At 51.4% G+C, this 23,807-nt stretch overlaps 1 protein-coding gene across 4 annotated transcripts in view; it reads right to left on the bottom strand.

Annotated features, from left to right (window-relative positions):
- ACAN (aggrecan) overlaps positions 1-14,825 on the bottom strand; it is a 47,482-nt gene extending 32,657 nt beyond the window's left edge. For all 4 annotated transcript variants that reach the window (XM_019726736.2, XM_019726740.2, XM_019726739.2 and 1 more), the window contains exon 1: positions 14,462-14,825. The gene's annotated coding sequence lies outside the window, so the exon portion shown is untranslated. The remainder of the gene's footprint in view (positions 1-14,461) is intronic.
- Between the last annotated feature and the right edge of the window lie 8,982 nt (positions 14,826-23,807).

Below are 23,807 nucleotides of genomic sequence, written 5' to 3'. Positions count from 1 at the left end.
TTGATTTCAAAAAAACAACCTCACCATACTACGAAACACTTGGGAAACAGAGAAAACCAATCACCAGAATCCCAAGTTCCAATCCAACCATTAGGTGTGTTTTCATAGTTTTCCTTGTAGTTTTTTTCCTATGACAACTACTTGTGTTTGAGGGAATTGTCATCTGTTTGTGGCCTGTTTGCTTTCTCCACGTAACACTGTGGACCAAATGCCTTTTTCTGTTGTTGTTCCTTCAGAGCTAATACCTCTGGGGTTTCCCCGTCGTGACCTCCCCGCCAGAGACCCTGTCCACACGGCCAAGCCACTGACTGAGCAGAACGTGTGCTCATCCCTTCACAAGGTGGCCTGTGCCATGACTGGGCAGCTGTCAATGGGCTCAAGACCTTCCAAGATGGAATCAAAATGATCCACTCCTATTATAATTTCCACTCATGACTTCTACCCTCAGGGACCACACTCAACATGTCCATGCCTCTTTCATGAGACTCATGACAGATCTTCAAGCTGATCTGCTCTCCCGTCTGCTGTTCTCCCTGAAGACTTCCCCAGTCCCTTTAGCTCTTCCTCGGGGAGCTTCTTGACCTCTCCTCCCTCCCCAGAGCCACAGAAGGTCAGAGCTTATACAGACTTGAGTGGACGTCAAGCCCGATCCCTTCATTCTACAGGTGAGGAAACTGGGGCCCAAAGAGGTTAAGAGATTTGCTCAAGGCCACACAGTAAGTTGGAGACGGAGCCAGGACCAGAACTGGTTCTACAGACCCGTCTGTCATAATCCTGTTTGAGAGCGATACAGGGCAGAGAGAATGTCTGTCTCATTCCTCGGTCTCCCTGGGCTTCAGCAGAGAGCCCGGGACGGAGCAAGGCAACTGGGAAGTGTCTGCTGAATGAATACACAAATGGGAATATAGTAAGTACCTGAAAAGTCACTTCCTTCCACTCCAGGCCTCCGAGGGAGGAGGGGTGGGCCTGGAGGCTCACATCTGTTGAGCACCCGGGAGGCAGGGGCAAAGCCTTCTGAGGCAGCCCTTTCCCCTTTTGCATTCAGTAAATCTCAGCTAGAGATGTACATGTATTGCTTGTGATGTGCAAGGCTGTATAGATTTATGCTAGCACCTCAGTACGGCATGTGACTTTGGGAGGTCACAGTCCATTGCAGCCCAGCAGTGTGACAATCAGTGTCTCCCTGTCCCAGGTCCCCAGAGCCAGAGGTGTACTGGAGCTTGCTTGCACCAGCTCGCCAGACCCCATTCCAAACATGTCTTCCCAACTGTGTGTTTAGTGATGTCATGTCGGTAGGTTGAAATTGGTCACGATGGGAGTATTTACACCATGGAAATCAGCAAACACTGAAAATGAGGGCTTTCTCTCTTCTCCCCTTTTTGAGTGAGCTTTCCAGCACACTACTGGGGTAACTAATACTAATAAAGAACAAGGCTGGGGGAAGGATAACGGGTACCTGTCTTTTTCTCTCTCTCGAAGCCTCACTTTCCATTCATTGTACTGACCTGCACGAGTCCCAGGGGTCCTTGAACCAGTTTGCTAGCCTTAGGGCAGGGCAGGGTCCCATTCATCTCCATGTCATCTTCTCAGGCTCAGCCATCCGGCCACATCAGGGCTGACTCAGCCCATGTTTGCTGGATAAGAGATCGTAAGTGCCCCCCACCCCCCTGCCCTGACCCTACGGGGCTCCCATGTCCTCCAGGCAACCTCCTCCTTCCCCGTGATTCTGCTCTCCCAAGTGTGACTGCTTCTACAGCCACGTTAGCGCTTACATGTTCTCCTATTGTTTTACATACGCTAGCTTTGCTTCATCAAGCGCACTGTGACCTCCTTAAGGCTGAAAGTCAAGTTTAAGTTGAAAAACAACACCACCACCCTCTGTGTTAACTCACACAGCGCTGGGAACAACAGAAATGGTATTTGGTACCTACTTGTTGGATGAATGGGTAGACCTTGGAATTTGGTACACTGGTGAACCAGTAAGATTTGCCAGTAACCAAGTGGCTCTGTGTCTGTGACTTAGTCCTGAGGGGAGGGATTGGAAAGGACCAAGGTCACCCATTCCCCCAGCCGCCAGCCTCTAGCACATCACTTATTTACAGGCTAATCTCCCAACACTGCTTCATGGACAAGACCCATCCTACATCTGTGCATGGAAGTGGTGGCATGTGCACTTGAGATTGGGACTTTACAGCCAGCATGGGGAAAAATGCAGCTTTTCCACCCCACGGACACATCTGGCCAGAGTGACCCCAACTGCAGCTGCTGATTTCCCACATATTCTAAGCAGACACGATGAGATGGTGTGGAAAGGGGGAGCCAGGAAGCTGATGCCAGTCTTACCCCTTCGTAACTCACTGCGGAACTCATGTAAGCCCTCAGTTTTCCCATCTGTAAACTGGTACCATAACGCAAGCTTTACCGCCAGGAAAATTGTGAAGGTAATTTTTGTGGATGCTAATACTTTTTTGTATTCCCTTCTTCTCCCTTCCTCCTCTTCCTTATTCTCTCTGTCTCTCTCTCTCTCTGTATTTGTGTCTTTTCCACATTACTGATTTCCTTATTCCTATTTTATTACTTGCTCCTAGATGTAATTTAAATGCTGCCTCATGTGGATGTTCATTTCATCTGCAAGGATAGCAAACAACAGCACCCCTCCCCCCACCTTGGTTCACCTAGGGCTCTCTCATGCATTCACCCCCAAGCCTGGGTGTACACAGGATGTGGGTTCAAATAAAACTGTGGACTGTAAAGGAAGATCCTAATGCTGCCACTGCCCTCTCCAGTGACACAAGGCTTGTCACTCTCAGAGCGTCTCTGTTGTCACTGAGTGAGGACAGCCATCCCCTCTCTACAATGAGCATTTTACAGCCAGAATAAACTTACACAGTGGTCTCATGGACCAGGAGTGGGGCAGGATGGGCCAAGCAGGGTCGGGTGGGGGACTCCAGAGACAGCACCCACGGACAAAATAGAACTCAGAGCCACGCTGGCACCTGAGGAAGGCTGCATTTCCAAGGAGCTGGGAGTCCAGGAGCTGGGAAGGCAAGCTGGTCATGGGTGGTGCTTCCTAAGGGTGGGGCAACTGCAGCCGTCCCTGGCCCTGAAGCCATGCCTGGACATAGGTGGGCACTGGAGGGCACCATCAGCCTTTCCCCATGAGGTCCACCTCTCCCTGCTCTCAACTGCAAGTTTCCAGTAAAACCAGTTTAAAGTAGAGAGGTACATGGCACGATTCATGGCTCCCGAGTCACCCACCAGGGATGTGAGCGTTGACCTGTTCCCTTTGTGGAAAAAAACCTGGTACTTGAGACCTGCCCCTTCCTGTTCTCAGTCTTCCGTTCCAGCCTGGGCACTTGGAGGTTTTCTCGAATTAATTTCAGACGTTGTGTAAATATCAGACCTGGGATTTTGGAAAGGAGTGTCTTTCAGCCCAAACTTTCCATCAGGCACAAGCACCTTTCCTGGGGCAGGGATCTTGGGCCAAGAGCTGAGTTCCTGCGACTCGTGCTGACCGCCAACCAGGCAGGACAGAGAGCTCCCTCCCGCAGGAATTTGCTAAGGTGCTAGGGGACCCAGTGTGACTCCTTGGTGGCCTCCCTGGGTCGCAATTGAGCCCAGGTTTCAAAAATGATCTTTGGTAAAGGTTTCTAGAAGCCGAGGGTCCTGGTGAAATGCCTGAATGCCAAAAAAGGCCATGAGATTTGGGGGGTTACAGCCGAATTCCTGGGCAAAGTGAAGGGTCAGGTGCCTCGGATGCAGCTGAGAGGAAACGGGGGCAACTGGCCCGGTCCCTTAAACCTCTGGGGCAGGTGCTCAGGTTCCTGGAGTTTAGTCCAGGGCCAGTCAAGACTAAGAAAGAGGAGTTGTTTGCAGTCAAACCTCATTCTTTTACCCTAGTTTGCATGCCCTGATTCTAGGGAAAGACGTCATCGACAACACCCACTTGGCTCTGGCTGGGCCATGCTTCTGTCTGAGAGTCCATGGGAGCATTAACTGTGAACATAGTGGCTTCTGGGACTCCCGTGAATCACTGGACCAGAGGGCGGTCTTGCCGACTTCCTGAAATGGCACCGCCTCGCTCTGTCAGCTTCGCTTGTCCTGGCCAGGATGGTTCCGCGTTGGCTGAGTGGACACTGGACAAGACCTCTTCATCCCGTGGTCATCCTTCAGTGACATGGTTTTCCTTTCTTGGAGCATGTGCTCTGAAGAGCAGAGCACTCCTTTTTGGCCCGTATGTGGAAGGAATAATTGCTTCTCCTCTGGAGACGTTCCAAGCACTTCCTGGCTATCCTCCTGCCCTCCTTTCTCTTGTCGAACTCCCACCACGTGGAAAACTCTGCAGTAGGTGCTGAGGGAGACCCGTGTGAATCCACCCCTGGGGCTCGCTGCGTGGGACAGGAGATGGGATGTGTGAACAGATCCTACAATATAAGAGGGAGAGCCTCTCTCTGTGAGAGGGTTCCTGAAGCCGAGAGGATGCAGACATAGCTCCTGTTTGGGGCACCGGGGAGATCTTTGAAGAAGAGGTGGCATTTGATCTGAGCCTTGACAGAGGGGACACTAGAGGCAGGGAAAGGGCATTCTGGGAGGAAGGGATCACATAAACAAAGGCAAGGAGAAAGGAGTAGATCCAACTGGTGTAGGATCAAATAAAGCTAGAAACAAAGCTGGGCCAGATTCTGAAGCCCTCCCTGATGGGGCTCACGAGTCTGGCTTCATTCTGTAGGTGATGGAGAGGCTGTCCAGGCTACAGGGAATGACCTGACCTGAGGTGTGTGTCGGGAGGAAACCGGTCTCCACTATTGCTGCTGACTGGCCCTGCCTCAGAGAAGTCCCCCCGGTGTCCCATCATGATCCAGTCCACCCCCTTCCATCACAGCAGGAACACCCACTGCCCACGGCATTTGTCTGCCCGCCGGGGCACTGTTCTTCCCTCAGTCTCTCTCATCCATGAGCCCCTGTCACACTACTTCCTCTAAAAATTGCCGTGGATTGAAGGTTGACTCCACGTCAGCTTGGTGCCCAACAGCATTTAGAAAAAAAATGCATCATTCAGCGCTCCCCATCATGCTGGGAGGGGACACCGCTACTCCCCCCATTTTAGAACAGAGGAGACAGAGCAGGTAAATAACTTATCTCGAACCCCACAGCCAGGGGGTGTCAGAGCCAGACTTTAAACCCACATCGGTCTGACTCCAAAAGCAAGTGCCCCTAACCAGTTCCCTGCTTCCCACATACACGCCAGGAATGGGTGGGGTGGGGGGGTCGGTACTGAGGATGGCGCCTCAGGAGTTTGTTCTCAGCATCCAAAGGCCTTCGACAATCGGTGGCCCCAGCTTTAAAGCGTGGGTTTCATTAACAGACATTTGTTAGGTGGCTGCTACAGAAGGAGTCTTCACAGGGATTGGGGTGCAGCTCCAAAGTCAGCCTCAAAGCGCCGAGGCACCTCAAGGCTGTAGAATAAGGCCAGAACCCCAAAAAGCCTGCTCTCTGAGCCCCTCACAGACCTTCTGACTCGCAGCTTGTTCCAGAACAGCTGAGGAAGAGTTGCAAACATCGGTACGCCATGGCGTTGCCTCCCCTCTCTGTTCCCTCCCTTCCCAGCTGTCTCCAGCATGTCCCCAGTTCTCTGCCAGCCTCGCCTGTGTGACTGTCCCCTGCGAGGCTGTCAGGATTACAGTGCTCAACAGTTTCCCGACAGGATGTCACAGCAGCCGCCTTCACGAAAGCACCATCTAGGGACTCAGGCTGCCGGCTGCCTCCCAGCTCCTCCCCGTCAGGGTTTCTTCAGGGACAGTGTCCTCACCGCCCAAGAAATCTACCCTTTCTTCTTCTTTTTAATGGATTCCTTTTCTTAAAAAACAACATTGTGGTAAAATACACATAACATAAAACTTACCACCTTAACCTGTCTCTGATAAAAGCACTGACCTATGGGAGAATCCATTATTTATTTAATTTCTCTCCCCCGATTGAACTTCTCTCAGATCTCACTGTGTCTAAAACATGGCAGCAAGTCACAAAGGGTGTTACGCATTGAATTGTCCCCCTCCCCCAAAGAAAAGATGTGTTGGAGCCCGACACCCCAGTACCTGTGAATGAGACCTTATCAGGAAATAGGGCTTTTGCAGATGTAATCAAGTTAAGACGAGGTATTAGGATGGGCCCTTAATCCAATGGGACTGATGTCCTTCTAAGGGTATGACAGCCACGTGAAGACACAGACACACAGAGAACGTCAAGTGACGATGGAGGCAGAGATTGGAGTGTTGCAGCTGACAGTCAAGGATTCCCAAGATCGCCAGCCGCTACCAGAAGCTAGGAAGAGGTAAGCGATAGAACTTGAGGTTCCAACAGCAGTAGAAGCTAAAAATATCAGTGTATTTTTAAAAGCAGCTGCTCCCCATGATGTTCGAGTGAGTGAATTGTGAACTACAAAGGGAAGCTGGGGAGAGGGGGCTGTTGGCATATGGAGAACGGCCATTCCTCTCCCCAGTTGGGGCATCGGTGCCTCCCATTGGTGGCAGAACATGAGCTGGCCCTGGGTGGTGGCCATTCTGACAGTGTAGAGTCCCTGCGCCATGGCCGGGGTGAGATGTGACGGCTGAGGTGGCCAGGACAGGTAGGGACTCTTCCTAACCAACTGCCCAGTGCAGTTGACAAAGCACTTGCAGTTGGGAAATTGGGTTCCAGTTCCAGCTCTGAAACCAGCCACACTCCATGGCAGGACATATTTTTTTCTAGGTCCCAGATTTCTTGTTTGTGACAAGAGCAGAATACCAGTGGCTTTCAAAAGACATAAAATTGGAGTTGTTCTGATAGAATCTGGCACAGGGACCCCTCTACCCCCAAATCTGTGGTTCCTGTGGGATGTCATAGACCCCCTTCCTGCTAACTCCCGGGATCATGGTTGGAAAAGCACTAGATTGAAGTCATTTGTCCAATCAGCAAACTTTCACTGAGCACCAACTACTGCCAAGCATTGTCTAGGTGTTAGAGAGAAGAGGATCAAGGCAGTTTTGGTTCTTGGTGGGGCCCAGGAGGGGCCAGCCGCCATCAAGTTAACCAACCAACCAGACACTTTAAGATAGTGATAAGCTATGGAGAAAATGGAACAAAGGGCTGCTGGGGCATGGAGGTGGGGGTGTTTATCTTCTTTAAATTGGGTGGTCCACAGAGGCCCTCTGCAGGAGGTAACATTTGGACCAAAGGACCAGAATGAGCCAGCCGTGCAAGGCCATGTGGGAAAGGCATCCAGGCAGGGGGGCCCTGAGGCAGGAATGGAGCTTACAGCCAGTGGCTGAGGGGGTGGGTGAGGGGAGGGAAGACCAGGGGATTGGCCTTTATTCTGAATGTATAGGACCACATCTCCAGGTCTGTCTGCAAGCCCCAAAGGGCTGAGAAGGGATATGCAAATAACCTTCAGTGATTGCTGCAAGCTGTAAGGGCGGGTCATCCCACACGGGACTTGCAGTGACTAAGGACAGTGGGACTAGTTACCATTTTCCAGCCACTGGACTGTTACCAGAGCCTGATATGATGTATACAAATCGTACTGACCCCTGTGGGTAAACCCCTGTTGCCCCTGAGGCACTGGGATGGTTCTCCCTGAGATAAGAGCAGGTGGGAGAGCCCAGGGGGCAGTAGGAAGCCGAGCTTTAAGGCAAAGCTGGGACCTTCCTTGGCTAAGCAGGCCACTCCCGCCCCCAACCCCAGCCCTACCCAGCACGCCTCTCCCTCAGGAGTGGGTGTGAAGACAACCCAAACAAGGGTTCCCCACAGCATGGGGACTGCTCTGCTAAAACATGAACAAAGCACGTCCCAGCATAAGCCACGCAGGCTGGGCTTAGGAAATGAGTGGGGACACTAGAAAGAGGCTGCCTTAGCCTTAGTGGAACTGAGGGCCCAGGGCGCAGTGCAGAAGCACTGGCCTGGGCCTGTGTGGGCCTGTGGGGGTGATGCCCATGGATGGAGTGGTGAGGACGGGGGACAGAGACAAACATGTAGACAGGGCACCTCGTTGCTCAGCTCTGGGGGCAGCCTTCACCCTGTGCGGTGCCATGCATAGACTTCCAGGACACTGGTGCCCCCTAAAGTCACACAGTGTTAGGCCCCTGGCCCACTATGGGGTATGGGGGGGCTGTAGGGGATGGGGGCGTGGGCAGCCAGGCTTGGAGAGAGAACTAGTCCAGAGGCAGGACTCAGTTGAGGACCTGGGGCCCCACCCCCCCAGTAAACCACACTGTGTTCCACTTCTCCCCTCCCCACAACTCCCCTTTTAAAATCCAGGAAACAGTGGAACTAAAATGAGCATCCAGCAGGCCAACCTTTAAAGGGAAGGTGGCGAGTCGGAGGTGGAAAAGGAGAAGTTGGGCCCAGCCTTGCACTGGGGTGGAGAGGGCTTGCTGGGTCAATGACTGCGTTTGAGATTTGGGGTTTTAAGCCCTACCTGGTGGGGTCTCCCTTCCCCTAGGCAGCCAGGGGGCCTTGGTGTGGAGCCCCATTTCTGCTCCAGGATCAGACCTGGCCAGCATCTCTAGAGACTCGGGAGTCCCTCAATGTGCTCTAGGGAAGAACAGTCTCCTGGTCCAGTTCAATGTAAGAACACTGACGGAGATTTCCAACGTCCATCCGCACACTGAGACGTCCTACAAGAAAAGGGCCCATTTCATTCTGTTTAACCCTTCGGGATGAGACGCTTTTTACATGCGATGCCGAGGGACCATGTCTGGAAGGAATGTTCTGTGGCTCCCTGGCCTAGCTTTTGGGGAACCCTGGCCTAGCTTCATCTGCCTCTCAGGACAAATGTACTTTAATCCGGAGTCAAGGACAACTAGTTAAGGAAGCAGGGCCCCCTTCTCAGGCAGGAGACAGGAGACAGGGAAGCAGGCCTTGACCTTCTCATTCCCCGAAAGGACAAAGTGAAAGCAGTGGCTGTAGTTTTGCCTGCAGAGAAAAGCAGGCAAGTGACCCCGGAGGCAGGGCTAGAGGGAGGGGCTTAGAACCAATTGCCCTCAGAGGAACGGTTTTGGGCTTTCAATGAGGGGTTCAGAAACCAGATTGCATTGGAATCACCTGGGGTGATTTTGAAAAACACAGATTCCTATCTCGGCCCCCACCCAAGCACCCTGGGCGTGGGGGCACATTAGGGCTCAGGCATCCGTGTTTTTCAAAACCTCCTCAGATGCTTCTGGTTCTAGGGACCAAATGATGACAGCCTCCAGGGCTCCTTTTCAGCCGACAAACATCTGCTATATCCCTGAGTCATCCTAAAATCCAGGTGTTCCCCTGAGCCAGCTGGATATGAGGTCAAAGTGAGGGGGTTTGGTGGGGGAGGAAGGGTGTGTGGGGGAAGGTCAGACCAAGGTCCACGCTTTGCTGGGGAAAAGGCTCCTACGTATGGCCCGGCATGGAGGCTGGGACAAGGAAGCCCAGGTTTTCTGAGGAAGATGGGGTGCTGCCCCCTCCCCACCGCCTTGGACAGGTCTCTTATAAAAGGCTTTCTTCCCAAAGCAGCCCTGCAACCAGAGAGGACACTGGAGGCACAGAGCAGAAGGTGGTCTGAGGGTGGACAATGAAATGGGTGGCCCCAGGACAGTCTGTCCAGTTGGGTTCTGATGGGATGGCACAGTGTTCCTGTGATCTGGCGCCTCCTTTTACTGGTCTGAATGTGATGGGTGACACGGAAGGAGGAGCCTCGGCAGCCAAGAGCAGCCTGTGCCCCCCAGGCCAAGAGCCCTCCCCTCTCTGGGACTGTCTCCTCATCGGCATAATGCAGGACATAGGCGATTTCAGGGGCCCCTAGGGCTCTTTCTGCTCTAATGCTTCAGGATTCTAAGGCGGCTCAGGGAAGCTTGTGATTTCCCAAATCTACCCCTTTAGCTAGTGGATTTCAGTTAGGCTTGAATGTATTGTGGTTTCAACTCCATGTGGTGGAGCAATGGTCCCATTTTACAGATAGGAAAATGGAGATATTCAATGACGTGCCTGGATTGACATTAGTCTCTGGGTTCCTGGGTTTGGTCCTCTTTCCATCTGCTTGGCCTTCCTCAGTACTGATGTCCCACCTTCACCTACTACTCCCCACAGGATCTCGCCTTGGGGCGGCACAGCTTAATTGCTGTATCTGCAGTGACCTCTAGAGGGCGCTGTCGCCCGGTGTTATAACTTGACCCTGAACCGCGTTGGGATCCATAGGTCCTGACTTCTGGCTTGTTTGGGATGGAGGAGTGGCAAAGTGGAGGACTGTCCATCTGGGTTTTGTTGCTACTCTCCTAGTCAAGAATTGAAAGGAATTTATAATGCAATGGTTCATTCATTTACTCATTCATTCATTCATTCATTCAACCAGCCAGTCTGTGTGTGTCACGCACTGGATAAGGCACAGAGCATACCAGATACAAAAGGTTCCTGATTAGACCTCATAGGCACCCCCACAAGGCACCTTCCCGGACAGTAATTTTTCACTGGGTCTTGACCTGTGAAGGCAGGCCTGAGCATCTCCATCTTACAGATAAGGAACCCAAGGCTCAGAGAGGTAAAGCGATTTCCTCACGTCACACAGCAATCAGTGCCCTGTCCATTTGGCTCCAAGTCCAGTGTACAAACTGTAGGATACACACATTGAGCAAAGCCTTCCCCCTTCTCATCCCTTGCTGGGAGCTGTGTGTGTGTGGAGGTGCTGACCTGCACCTCCATCCTTAAGCAGACAGTATTACTATGGCAGCCATGCCCCTTCTTTGGCCTCTCTATCCCATGTCTACACCTGCTGCTGCTGTAATTTTCCATCGTGGAACCTTCAACAGCCTCAAAGATAATAACAGCTGCTATTTTATCGTAGGCCTACTTTGTGCCAGGTCCTTTATTTGTTTTATCTTGAACTCTCTCAATCATCTCACAAGGCCCATTTCACAGATGCAGAAACTGAGGCGCAGAAAGGATAAGTAACTTGCTCAAGAGCTCACAGCTGGGATTTCAACCTAGATCTAGGCTGCCAAATTCCAAGTTCTTTCTACTTTACCACAGTGGTCTCAGCTTTTTTCTCTCTTTTCTTTCATTGTCCACCCTTACCTGCCTGCCAAATTCTCCTTTCTTGCCCTCCCACCCCCAGTCTTCCGGCTGTTGCACACAGTTGGGGGTGGCCTGACTCAATGACTACGTGAAGGTCTGGAGCAGGGTTTTTCAACCTTGGCACTATGGACATTTTGGGCCAAATAATTGTCTATTGTTTGGGGGAAGGTGCTGTCCCCTGCATTACAACTATTTACCAGCATCCCTGATCTCTGCCCACCACACCGGATGCCAGTGGTAGCACCCCTCTCCCAGGGTGACAACAAAAAATATTTCCAGACATGGCTGAATATTCCCTGGGGGGCAAAACAGCTCCCCAGTTGAGAATCACTGCTTTATAGAAATGAGGGGTGATAGCCTGCCTTCCCCATTAGACTATGAACAGCTGGAAGGCAGGAATGGTGAATTCTATTCACTGCTACCCACACCTAGCACAGTGCCTAGTGCAAGCACTGCTGAAAGGAGAATGAATGAATGAATGAATGAATGAATGAATGAATGGTTTCTGAGGACAAGGTATGTTTTAGGACGAGGGCCTGAAGGCCTAGGTTCCCATCAGGAGCCTCACCGACCTGCTCTGGGCTGGTTTGGGGCACACACCTTCTCCTCTCTGGGCCTCCATTCCCTTCGCGATCTCTTTTAATGAGGGTCATCACAGGTCCTGAAGGTCCGGGACATCTGTGGTCCGGGAATGTCCACGTTCTACCTCAGAGGCCCAGAGTCTAGGGGCTGAGGATGGGCTGTCTCCCAGGCCAGACATTTCAGGTCTGCCCAGTTCTGAGTTTCTCCTTCTTACCCTCACCCCTTAAGTCAAGTCAGTTACAGAGAGACGGGCAAGTGCCCCCCACCCCCAGGTGACTTTATGCAGGAGAGGTGGCTTCTTTTCTGGGTGTGTGTCTTAAAAGGAAAAACATGTAACCTCAAAGGTAACCAAATATCCAAACCGTGATGCCCAGCATCACACACCCCAAATCCACTATTCACGAGTTTAACAAAAAGCTTCTTTAGGATACACTGTAAGGCCATTGAGATGGAGAAAAGTCACCTCTCACAGGCCCAAGCCAGCCCACAGGGCCCGCCCTCCCAGCGCACACACACACACACACACACACACACACACACACACACACTCAGCCGCTTACAAGGAGGCTCAGAGTTTTTAAAAGTAAACTCCACCATTTCCGTTCTTGCCCTGGATTCAACTTTTGAAAAAAGGAACCGTTTTCTCTACAAATTCCCCCTCTCTCTGGTCCTCCCCTTGCCTCACGACTGCTCCCCACCTCTAACCCTACCATGGCCCCCACCCCCAGCGGCCCCTCCTCCGCAATCTTGACTCATCTCCAACAGTGCCCAGGGGCCCAGACCCCCTTGCAGGGATGGGGGTGTCCTGTCAGGTCTTGGGGATGCAGAGCCGCTCCTTTCAGGGGAGAAGCCACAGAGATAGCCCCCGCTTTGCCTCATTGAACAGGGCTTCTTTAAGGAAGGAGGGCAGCAGTGTAGCTCCCATGGCCAAGAGGACAGCCGGTGACAGCAGGAGAGGACCACTCCTGTTTCCAAGATGGTACCACCCAACGTCCCCTTTCCCAGGGCTGGCTGTTGGCCCTGTCACCTCTCCTGCTTCCCGCGCAAGCAGGCCTGTCCTTCATCACGTCTTGCTTCTTCCCTGACTCTGGGACCTCTCCCTCCAACTTCCCGTTCACTGCCACCCCCAGCTTCCTTCCACCGCTGGCTGCCTTCACTCCCAAGACAGGTAAGGGTCCAGTCCAGGTGTTAGTATAGGCACAGCATGGATGCCCCACTGTCTGCCACCTGGCAATAAGGGGCAGGACATTTCTCAGAGACAGAAACATCACTGAGATCAGTGCCTTTTACACTTTTTTGACCACAACCTGCAGTAAGAAACACATTATACAAATCTGTATATATTTGTGTAGATACATATTTTTTCTTTCTGGTTAGAAACATTCTCCCCCATCTCGATTCCCCCACCCCCAACAAGCCTTCGGGGGTTTCCTCCCCCACTACCCTTCCATTGCTAGGCAGTCTCTTCCCCGGCTCAGTGATTCACGGGCCAAACACTCCTACATGGGTGTTCACAGCGCCTCCTAAACCGCCTTGCCCAGGGGCACAGGCAACCTGATTCCCTTTCTCCTTGGTAACCCAGAGGGCAGGGAAGACAGACAAGGATTCGCGCCCAGACTTCTGGACTCTTAAATCAGGACTGCCCCTAAGTCACAAGGAAACCGTTATGAAGTCATAGCAGGTTTCTGGGCGCACTTTCCAGCAGCATGAGATGAGATGGGTGTTTCCAAGGTCCAGGGTCCCTCATACTGTCGGACACCCACCCACTGCAGCATCCAGAACCAGAACCCTCACACTAAGTCCATTCAACTTTGTATCTTCCTTCTTTTCCTCCTGGCTGCCACCCCCAGAGAACTGGAATTTACGCATCAAGCAAAATGCAGGGACCTGGGCTCCTTAGCGGTGAAACCCTACAAGAATCCTATCAGAATTCCACTCACCACTTCAAGGAGGAGAATGATGGAAAAGTTTGGGTTGGATCATGTCTCCCAACAGGAGACCCCCCCCCCCCATCACACACAGTTTGCTCTGGCCTAGAATGTGGGTTGCAGCTGACATATTGACAGCCACCCATCTGACCCCAGGGTTAGACAGGGTTCCTGCTCCACCGTCACTGGCTTCATCTGAAGAGGAACCCAAGACAGAGAAACTGCCCTGGCTCATGTGGCCTCATCTCCCCTCCTCTTCCTTAAGCAATGCACTTTCTTGGTGGCAAGTTCAGAGCACTTCTGGCGGCTTTCCCACATCTTTGGGTCCTTGTGGCTCCTGGATTAGGCCAAGGGGCCAAGGGAGTGGAACCCAATGAAGGGTTCTCTCGGCCTCATTTAATCACCTGCTGTGTACCTGACACACTGGCCAGGTCGTTTGGTCCATTCCCCAGCCATCCTGCCAAGGGGCCCCCTCCCCACGGATAGCGCGCAGGCCCAGGCTCTGCAGACGAAACAGCGCCCCCAGCTCGCAAGTAGCACCGCGAGATTTGAACCCGCACTCTTCCCAGACTCTGAAGCGGCTGCCCAGTCAACTATGGCTCCTCTCAGACCTCGGGACTCAACACACCGGAGTTGGCGTAAAAACTCCCTCTTCTCTATTCTTTAATTTGGGGGCCAGGGGACCAGGGACCCTCCTCCTGTGTTCCTTCGCCCCATTCGCTCGGAGTCTGCAACAGCCAGAAAGTTTGCTCGACTCCACGGCGGACGCAGCTGGTGATGTCAGGGTCCCCAGCACACCCCTCCCCGAGGGGAGACTGAGGCAGCGCAGCCACGCGGGCGCCCGGGCGAGCCTCTCTCAGAGGGAAGGAGACAGTTACCTTGAAGAGTTGCACTACGTTCTCCAAGAACTTCAATCCCGTCCACCTGGCGAGGCAGCGGGGCTCCTGGGCCGGGGAGGCCGGTCTCGCGGCGCAGCGGAGAGACGCTCTGCGCGGGCGCCGCGCACCCCTGCTCCTGTCGGCGTCCTGTCCGCAGGTCCCCTCTCAGGCGGTGGCCGCGGCGGCAGCGGCTGGGTTGCGGAGTCCCGGCTGGCTGAGGGTAGGGACACTGAAAGGTGCCCGGAGTCCCCTGGCACCCGCGTCGGAAGCCGGCCGGCGAGGTGCGGAGAGAGAGACCTTGAGCAGCGCGGCGCGTCCTCAGCTCTGGGAGAGCCCCCTCAGGAGCGGCGGGGAGGTAGGTGGGCGGGCATGCGGGCGGGCATGGCGCGCGGTGACACATATACACGGGGCGGGCGGGGAGGGGGCGCGCGCCGAGGGAAACCCCACCCCCGGGGGACCCGGCGAGGGGGGGCGGGCGGAGGCGTCTGGCGCGCGCTGGACCCCGGCTCCGGGCGGGCGGGCGCGTCGCTGGGGAAGCCGCCGGGCGCGCAGGGCGCGGGAGGAGCGCTCCCGCCGCGGCGCGGACCCGCAGCGCCCGGCCGGCGGGAGGCAGGCGGCGCGGGAAGGGCTGAGGGCCGGTGTCTGCAATGCGGTCGGCAGCTCCGCAGTCGGAGGGGCCCGGGAGGGCTGCACTCGCACAGCTGCCCACAGCGGGCCGGGCGGCCGCGGCGGGACGGGGCTCCCGGGCGTCCCGCGCGGGGTCTGCAGCTGAGGCCAGCAAGACAGTGTGTGTGTGTGTGTGTGTGGGGGGGCTACTCGCAGGTCCCGATTTCGAAGGACCCTCTGAGGAGCTGGCTGAAAGTTTTGGGCATGGGGTGCGCCGGGTGGCAGGGGAGAGCGGGGAGAGGCAGCGGGAGGGTGCTGGGGGCTGGGAGGCTCCGGGCACAAGGCTGAGGGACTTCAGCGTCCTGGAGAAACCAAGGACATCTCAGAGGAGGCAGGAATTCTCCAGGACTCCTGTCGCTCCGGAGACCACCCTCTTTAATTTTGTTTCCAGGCAGAAGAATAAAAGAACTAACAGCTTTTGAACACCTCTGTGAGCTGGTTGCTTAACATACGTTACATATCTCATTTAATTTTCCCAAGGAAGCCAGATGAGGTATTACAGTGCCCCCCACCCAAAAAATGTGACAACTGAGGCTCAGAGAGTGATGGAGTTACCTACTCAAGGTGGGGTCTGAATTCAAACCCAAGGTCATATTCTCTTTGCTACACAAGCTACCGGTTCAGTTGCAGAACTTTTGGGGGACCCAGGCTGTCTTCTGGGTCCTTATGGAGGGAGCTGGTGGTGCCTGGCGCTACAATTTAGTGGTCTTGGTCAGTGTGGTGGCCCCCTCATTAGGCAAGGACTAATGAAAAACAAGAAGTGGAATCTTTGTGGGCAGGGCATTAGAGATAATAGACCAAGCTTTTCCTTGATTAAAAGGAACTGCAGTGCCTCAGTTTCCCCAGGGTGACTACTCTAGAATTGTGTGGGTATTTTATTGGCCATGTCTGCTAGGGGCCCTGGCCTAGCACATTGTCTGGAACCCACCCCCCCATCTCTTCCCTGCACAGAGGGCAGTGAAGCCTGGGGAGGGTGTGGTGCCCACTCCACCCGCTGGTCCCCCGGAGCTGTGGCTAAGGTGGTTCCTGGCTTCACCCCTTTTCTACCCGAGTCTGTTGTTTCTCATGGTCACATCTGTAAATTGCAGAGCTCCTTTGGCACTTCTGACAAGACGGTGACCAGAGCCCCTCAGGGAAACAATCTTCTCTCTCAGACAAAGAAATGGGAGAAAACTTCGTTAGTTACTGAGCCCAATGCCTGCCCCAGGGGAAATGACCATCCTAGGGAAAAAAAAATCCTTAAAATTCCAACAGGAAAGGTCATGGATTCTCAGGCTAGTATTTGCCTGATGTTCTAGATGAGAACAAAACATGCCATCTGTAAAATGGGATCATATCTGACATACATCTCAGGACATGTGGGCTTAGTGAAGGACAATTTAATTCAAGGACAAATATTAATTAGGCGATTAATCTTTGTAATGAAGGGAATGGATGTTTATTGAGCACCTACTTTTGTAACGAGGCTAAGAAACATATAATGGGCACCTGTTAGGTGTCAAAGATTGCTTGATACAATAAAATCTGCCTTGCAGGTGGATTTTATTCCCATTGTACAGACTCAGAAACCTCCCAGGTAGAAGACAAGTGCTGGTTGGCATGACTCCACACTGCCTACCGTTACAGGCTGCAGAAAACCCAGGATGATGGGAAAGTGTTTGGACACTTTAAAGACCGTGTTTAGTGAATCAAAGGACATTAGTGTCAGAAAGCCCTCGGTGGCACATGGACGCTCCGCTGTTCAATGCAGGAGTCCTGTTCCTTCTGTGGTATTTCATCCCTCTTCTGCTCAAAGACTTTACAGTTCCCTAAGGCCTTTTCCAGGCGTCCTGACCCCATCTGCTGTTAATGGGCAACTTCTAACCTCTTGCTACGCAAAGTGTGGTCTGCAGACTGGCAGTGTCAGCTGGGGGCTTGTTCGAAATGCAGACTCTCAGGCCCACTCCGGATCTACTGCCTCAGAAGGTGTATTTGAATAAAATCTGCCAGGTGCTTCATATGGCAGCTGAAGTTTGTGAAACACTGCAATAGCATCCTCCTTCAGCAGGTTCTGTCCATTGAATCACCAAAAATGACAGCCAGAAGCCTCTGAGCGGGGAAGGGTTCTCAGAGAGTGGTGAGGGTAACACTTTCCATAGCATGTCATCCTCTCCCCGACTGGAATATCAGACTTTGCTTGGACATGCCCAAGGATTTGACTCCCTTCTGACTCCATGTCCCATTTTCACGTGGTTCTAGTATTTAGGCAGCTCTCAGCCTTTGTAGAAGCTCCTACTGGTACCCGTCACTGCAGATTCAGCGGTGAACAAAACAGACCCCCTTATGGGGAGGTAGGAAGGTAGAAAGGCCTTTCTACCTCCTGGCCTTTCCCCCACACCTCCTACCATGTGACACATCTTTCTGTATTTGAAATCAGGGGTTGTGTTGGTCCCCCTCTTCTCCTTTTGGACTGGCTGTCTTCACTCCTTTCTATCCTTCCTCATCTGTCTCCATCAGTCTTCTTCAAGCAGGTCTGGGCTGCCCGTGTGCCCTGTAAAGAGTGATACAGCCGTCTTGTCTGTGTGCTCAACTCAGGGGAGAGCTCATCTCTTCTGTCTGGTACTTTGCTTCTGCTAATACAGCCTACATTTGCGGCAGCCTCATCAAGACTCATTCTGAGTCTGCCGCCAACTCAGGTCTGCCTTCCACCTGTACCGCCGTGGCCCCGTGTCTCCCTGGCTTGTCCCTGGGTTTTTCTAATCCAGGTGTGGCACTTTATTTTTGCTCTTCTTAAAAATCCCCCTAAGAAGTGCAGCTCAGCACTCCTGACCATTGCATGTGTTTGCTTTCCCTCTCAGCAGCAGACCTCCTGCAGAGCTGACTAATGTGTCGCTTCTGTGTCTTCACTCAGCCTAGGGCTGAGTTCTGTAGCTGGACGTGAGAGACAGCGCTCCCAGGATGGCCTGGCTCCGTATTCCAGTCGTTATGGCTGGGTGCCGCATCACCCCCAAAACGTAGTGGCTTAAAACAACCAGTGTCATTGAATATCTCTCATGATTTCTAGGGGTCAGGAATTTGGGAGCAGCCCAGCCGGGCCTTTCTGGCTATCTCATGGGGTTGCAGTCACATGTCAGCTGCAGCTGCAGTTCGCGGGAGGCTTGATGGGGTTTCAGGATCCAGGTGTCAGGGGCTCACGCACATGGTTGGCAAGTGGGTGTTTGCTGTTGGCCAGTGGCCTCAGTTCTCCACCTGGGCCTGCCAGTGGACCTGCCTCATGGCATGGTGGCTTTGCCACAACGAGGGGTACAAGAGGCCAAACAGAAGCTGCAGTGCTTTTATGTCCTAGCTTTAGAGCACACACACTCTCACGTCCACTGTATTCTCTTGGTCATGCAGGGCCAGCCCTGAGTTAGTGTGGGCGGTGACATACCAGGGTGTGACTACCTGAGGATGGGGATTACTGGGGACATCTTGGAGGCTGACTTCCACACGACACTAAACTGACTCTTAGACGATGGCCAGTTCCCAGTCCATCTAACTGCTTGTTTCTGTCCTTTGTATGGGACACCAGGTAAATGCCTTGCTAAGTCCAGTATAAGGTGTTGCAGAATTCCACTGAAGCATCCATCCCGTACTCCTAGATAAGCCAGCAGTCCAGCCTTCTCTCTGGGACAACACTTCCATCCCGATTTCTACAGGACAGGCTTCATTTAGCTCAAGAACGTTCTCATGTCTCCCATCCATGTCTCTCCTTACAGCAGAATTCCCACAGGTCCTTCAAATCTTTCCTCTCACTGTTTAGACAGTTTATTCCTATAGGTGCAACCAAAGATAGTTACGTTTCAGAGCTATGTCACAGTTTTGGTTGATATTGAAACTTCATAATATATGGATAATTAAAGCCCTAAAGGCTGTTTTCATGCCGGCCACCGTGAAAACAGAGTTAAGCAGGGGATGGTTCCCTGTGTGTTCCGTAGCATGGATTGTGAACCCCAGTTCTGGCGTGGGGACCTTGGGCAAGTGTCTTAACCTCTCTGGGTCTTGGTTTTCTCATCTGTAAAATGGAGCTACCTATGGAATTATTGGGAGAATCAGAATAAGAGATGGGATGTCAGCACCTAGCAAATTACCTGGCTCAAGGTGCAAGATGGTTAATTTTCTTCCCTCCGCCTCTATGGTGTCCCTGAGTGAGTACATTCTCTTCTGTGTGCTGCTTTCTGGGTTTGTAAAAGAAGCTAAAAATACTCACCTCATAGGAGTGTGGTAATGATAAATACTACATGTAATGTGTGTAGAGAACACTGTGGGCCTTTCTGGAAGCAAACGGCCAAAGAAATATGATATAGAAAAGCCTTCTTATTGCAGAACTGGGCCAGGGAGTGGAGTCTTCTGAGCACTAGTGGAACATTTGAAAAGTGCCGTTTTATTACTGTAACACTGTGCAAGTGACAAACTCAGAGGGAAATGTTCTAATAATAAAGAACGTGGAGTAAGTTAATGAAACACTTAAAATTCTCCTAGGTCTGTGTGGAATAATGACGTACAGTAACAGGAAAGTGCTGTGTCACTTAAGACATAGAAATTGAAGGTCACATTTCAGGAAACTGTCATTTCTTGAAGATTCAATTTGATTTCCCCCCCTCTGAATGCATAGTGGATTCTATTTTCAATAAAACCCTACCGTTTATAAAAGGAAATTATGGCAAGCACTTTACTCATGAGTCATTAGTGTTTTTATCACTGAGAATATGGTGGGGATGATGGTGAGTGGGGAGTTAGTGGGTTGGTTTATATTATTATCCTGTCACCACCATCACCACCAAGCAAGTCTGGTGTAAGACAGGGTAGGAGGGTGCTTTCCAGGCAACCGTAGCCCCTGAGGCTCCTGGGAGCCCTCTCACCTTCTCTCTCCCCTACCTGGAATCTTAGGGGCTGCTTTCCACACCCCACCCTGACTGGTCCATCTCTGCTACCTCCTTTATCTCACCCAGCAGTCTTTTGGGACTAACTACCCTGCCCCTGTCACACTGCACTCGGCGTTTTTATTTTCTTTCAGTGATAAACATTGGATCATTCCGAAAAATTTTTGTTCCAGATTATTACACACTATAGTTCAGCTACAAAATACGTACATACAAAAATGAACAAATGCGCCGTCCCACAAATGCTTGCTAGAAAGGAAACAGAAGAAGGACAGACAGCAACTCCATCATTTGAAAATGATCTGCTCACACATGGGCGTGACTTTTCCCCATAAAACGTGGCCCTCATTTGTTACTACAGTGCTGGGGAATAGTTGTCTTGATATTTTAATTGTGGCTCTTGATCTATTTGGTTTCTTAATGTGTATTCCTTTCAGGGGAGAAAACCCAGAATATCAAAGGGAAAAAGGCCGTTTTTAACCAGGTTATCTTTTGTTCTGAGGACATTGACTTGTCAGCATTCCAATCTTGAAATAGTCATCAAAAACTAGGCATTATCAAAATGCTGGAGGGTACTCTGTCTAGTCTCAAGATCTCAAGTTTAAGAAAATGGAATGTCCGTTCCTTTTGGGCTACCACAGCCTCCTCATCACGGTATTATTTGTTTGTTTATTTATTACTGTGGTAAAATATGCATAACATAAAATTTATCATCTGAAGTGTACAGTTCAGTGGCATTAAGTACAATAAACACTAACTCCCCATCCCTCTCCCCTCAGCTCCTGGCAACCACCATTTCACTTTCTCTCTCTATGAATTTAGGTCCCTTCTGTAACTGGAACCACACAGTATCGGCCCTTTACTGACTGGCTTATTCCCTTAGCACAATGTCTTGAGGGTTCATCCATGTTGTAGCATGTGCCTGAATTTTATTTCGCAGTAACCTTTGCTAGGCACGGACTATGTGCCAGGTCCTGTGCTAAGCGCTTCGTTAAACCTCGCCATGACCCTATGAGGTCTCGTTCGCTCCATTTCACTGATGAGGAAAAGTGAGGACAGGAAGTGTAGTAAGCTGCTCTAGTTTGCATGGTTCCGAAATAGTAGAAGCAGACCTCTAACCTAGGCTACCTGGCTTCAGAGACCTCCTACTTAAAAAAAAAAAATGTAGTAGCAACCACTTATTGAGCACCTACTATGTGCCAGGTACGAATACAGGCGTTGTGCCAACACTTTTCCCTCCCTGTCTTTCTTTCTTTTGATATCTAATTCACAGGGCACAAAGTGCATCTTAGGTGTACAACTCAATGCTGGTTTTACATATATAAACACTTTTGTCCTCACAACCAAACCGAGATGTAGAGCATTTTCAGCTCCGCAGAAGGTTCCCCTGTACTTCTTCTGGTCAGTACAACCCATCCAGGGAGACCCCTATTCTGACCTCACTGACAGACCAGTTTTGTCTATTTCTGAACTTGCTAGAAACGTTATCTTCCCGTGAGTATTCCTTTTTTTTTCTTCTGACTTCTTTCACTCAGACTGGAGGCAAACTAGAGAGTGTATGCCCCATCCAAAGGGCTAGGCACTCCCCAGCTGCGACTGAACGTTGCCAATCAGGAATTCAGGCTCAATGTTGCTGCATCTAGTAGTAGTAGCAGCAGCAGCAGTAGTAATAGTAGTAATTATTGTTGTTTCCGTTGAGAATGGTGTTGGTCAACACGCTGAAGGCTGAGCAAATGCATCTACAGGTGGTGAGATAATACTATGCGATATCAGAGAGAATGGACGGGAAGGATGTTTGCAAGGAAGGATCCAAGACACTGAATCCTGGAGGAGAGGGAGAGAAAAGAATCCATGATGGCCTCAAACTTCTAAGCCTGAATGACTGGGAGACGGGGAGTCCCTGTGACAAGAGCAGGGGAGTCAGGAAGGGCGGCTGGCTTGGAGGGAAAAGACAGTGAGTCCCGTTGTAGACAAGCTGGGTTTTCAGAGGTGGAGTATCACGGGGGGCGGGGGGGGGGGGGCAGAGAGGCAGATGGGCCTGGGGCCTGGGAAATGCTCAGCCCGAGATTCCACACACCTGGTTTTCACATAGAACAGGGAACATTCACTTTTATTCAACAGATACAAACATATGCTTTAATTGCATCCTGTAACTAACTGAGGGAGAAAATAGAAAAGCAGAAAAGGTGAAAGGAGAGAAGCTGCTGGATAGAAATGCAGGGATACTGAGAGAAGCAGAGAGACACCCAGAAACCCAGGGAAGGAACGCCAGAGCCCCGGACCCTCCAATGAAGAGTGATGCAGATAAGGACATTCTAGAGAAAAAGAAACATACACAAGTGTCAGGCAATGAACTCTCACCAGGCAGACGCAGAGCTCGAGTTTAACTGCGTGGCAACAGCGTCTTGTGAGTGTTAGGACTTTGTCCTGGTAAATACTATGATTTTTAAAACTGTTGCCTTTGTGTAGCAGTGGGCACAAATGAGGCCAGTGCGTCTTCTTGGCAATTACCCCCAGGCCCTCCAACAATGAGAGAAACAGCCGTGATCTTCTTATATCCACTGGCCAGGTTTCACCACTGAACTATGACATTAGGTCCATAGTCTGGTGTCATAGTTCCGGGGTGAAACCTGGCCAGATCAAGTCAAGAGCCCAGCCCCCTAAAAGTTAGTTGCCCCAGCTTTCTTGAGGATTCCTGGCTTAATAAGGGCCAGGCGTAGTTCGGCTAGAATGTTCTCCACAGAGCTGTGTCAGAGACAGTTTAAGTTTTGAAGGAAGAAGGAGAAGAGGAGGAGAGAGACATGATGAGATTCATTCAGCTTTGGGATGTGTGTGTCACTTGATTGTTGCTCTTTCTGGCCTCTCGTTTTGCACAGTTGAATAGAACCGTGGAGTCCCACCAGAGGACCTACGGAGTAAAACACTCACCCAGCTGCTAAATTGTGTGTGTGTCGAACACAGAGTAGCCACACAGCTATGAAAGGGCCACTTACAATTTATTAAAAAACAGAAAATTGACAAATGAGAGTGATTTAAAGCCTTAACAAGTAAATATGTGTATATGAGAAAATTAATACTCAGTAAAACTCACTGATCTAGAGGCGACAGATGATAGATGCACGGTAGAGAAGAGCTAGAACTGAGTGCGATCAATCAGGCAAGACTACCGTGTTTCCCTGAAAAAAAGACCTAGCCGGACCATCAGCTCTAATGTGGCTTTTGGAGCAAAAATTAATATAAGACCGGGTCTTACTTTACTATAAGACCGGGTCTTATATTAATATTTGCTCCGAAAGACACATTAGAGTTGATGGTCTGGCTAGGTCTTATTTTCGGGGAAACATGGTAAGAGGGAAAGGAAAGTGTCGGAATTAATTAGGGGATAAAGAAGTAGAAATTACACTGGAGGGCAGAAGGGCTTTCTCCCCAAGCACCCCCAGTCTGGAAGTCAGTTGTTCCCTGTCCCCACGTGAGCCGGGTCCCACTGCCTGTCCAAACTTCACACCCGTGCGTTTTCTCCCCATCCATGGCCCCTCTGCATGCCTTGGTTGGAAAGTGGCTTTTCCAGAGTCAAAAGCCAGAACACAAGGCACCTATTCACCTCGCTGGGTTTGAAATTCTCCTCCGAAATTCCTTTAACTGCAAACGCCTTCTCCCAAGTACACTGTGCATCTTTTCAAATTTCAGACATAAACAGCGGCGTAGCCCCACCTGGCAACCCCCTCTCCCTCTCCTGATAAAAATAGAAAGGGCTGAGGTGGGGGAAGCCGTGGGCACAG

This window comes from Rhinolophus sinicus, linkage group LG13 (genome assembly GCF_036562045.2).
Source record: "Rhinolophus sinicus isolate RSC01 linkage group LG13, ASM3656204v1, whole genome shotgun sequence".
In the NCBI taxonomy this organism is placed as follows: domain Eukaryota; kingdom Metazoa; phylum Chordata; class Mammalia; order Chiroptera; family Rhinolophidae; genus Rhinolophus; species Rhinolophus sinicus.
Note: the sequence above shows the minus strand (reverse complement) of the source record. Positions and strands in the feature narration are given on the sequence as shown.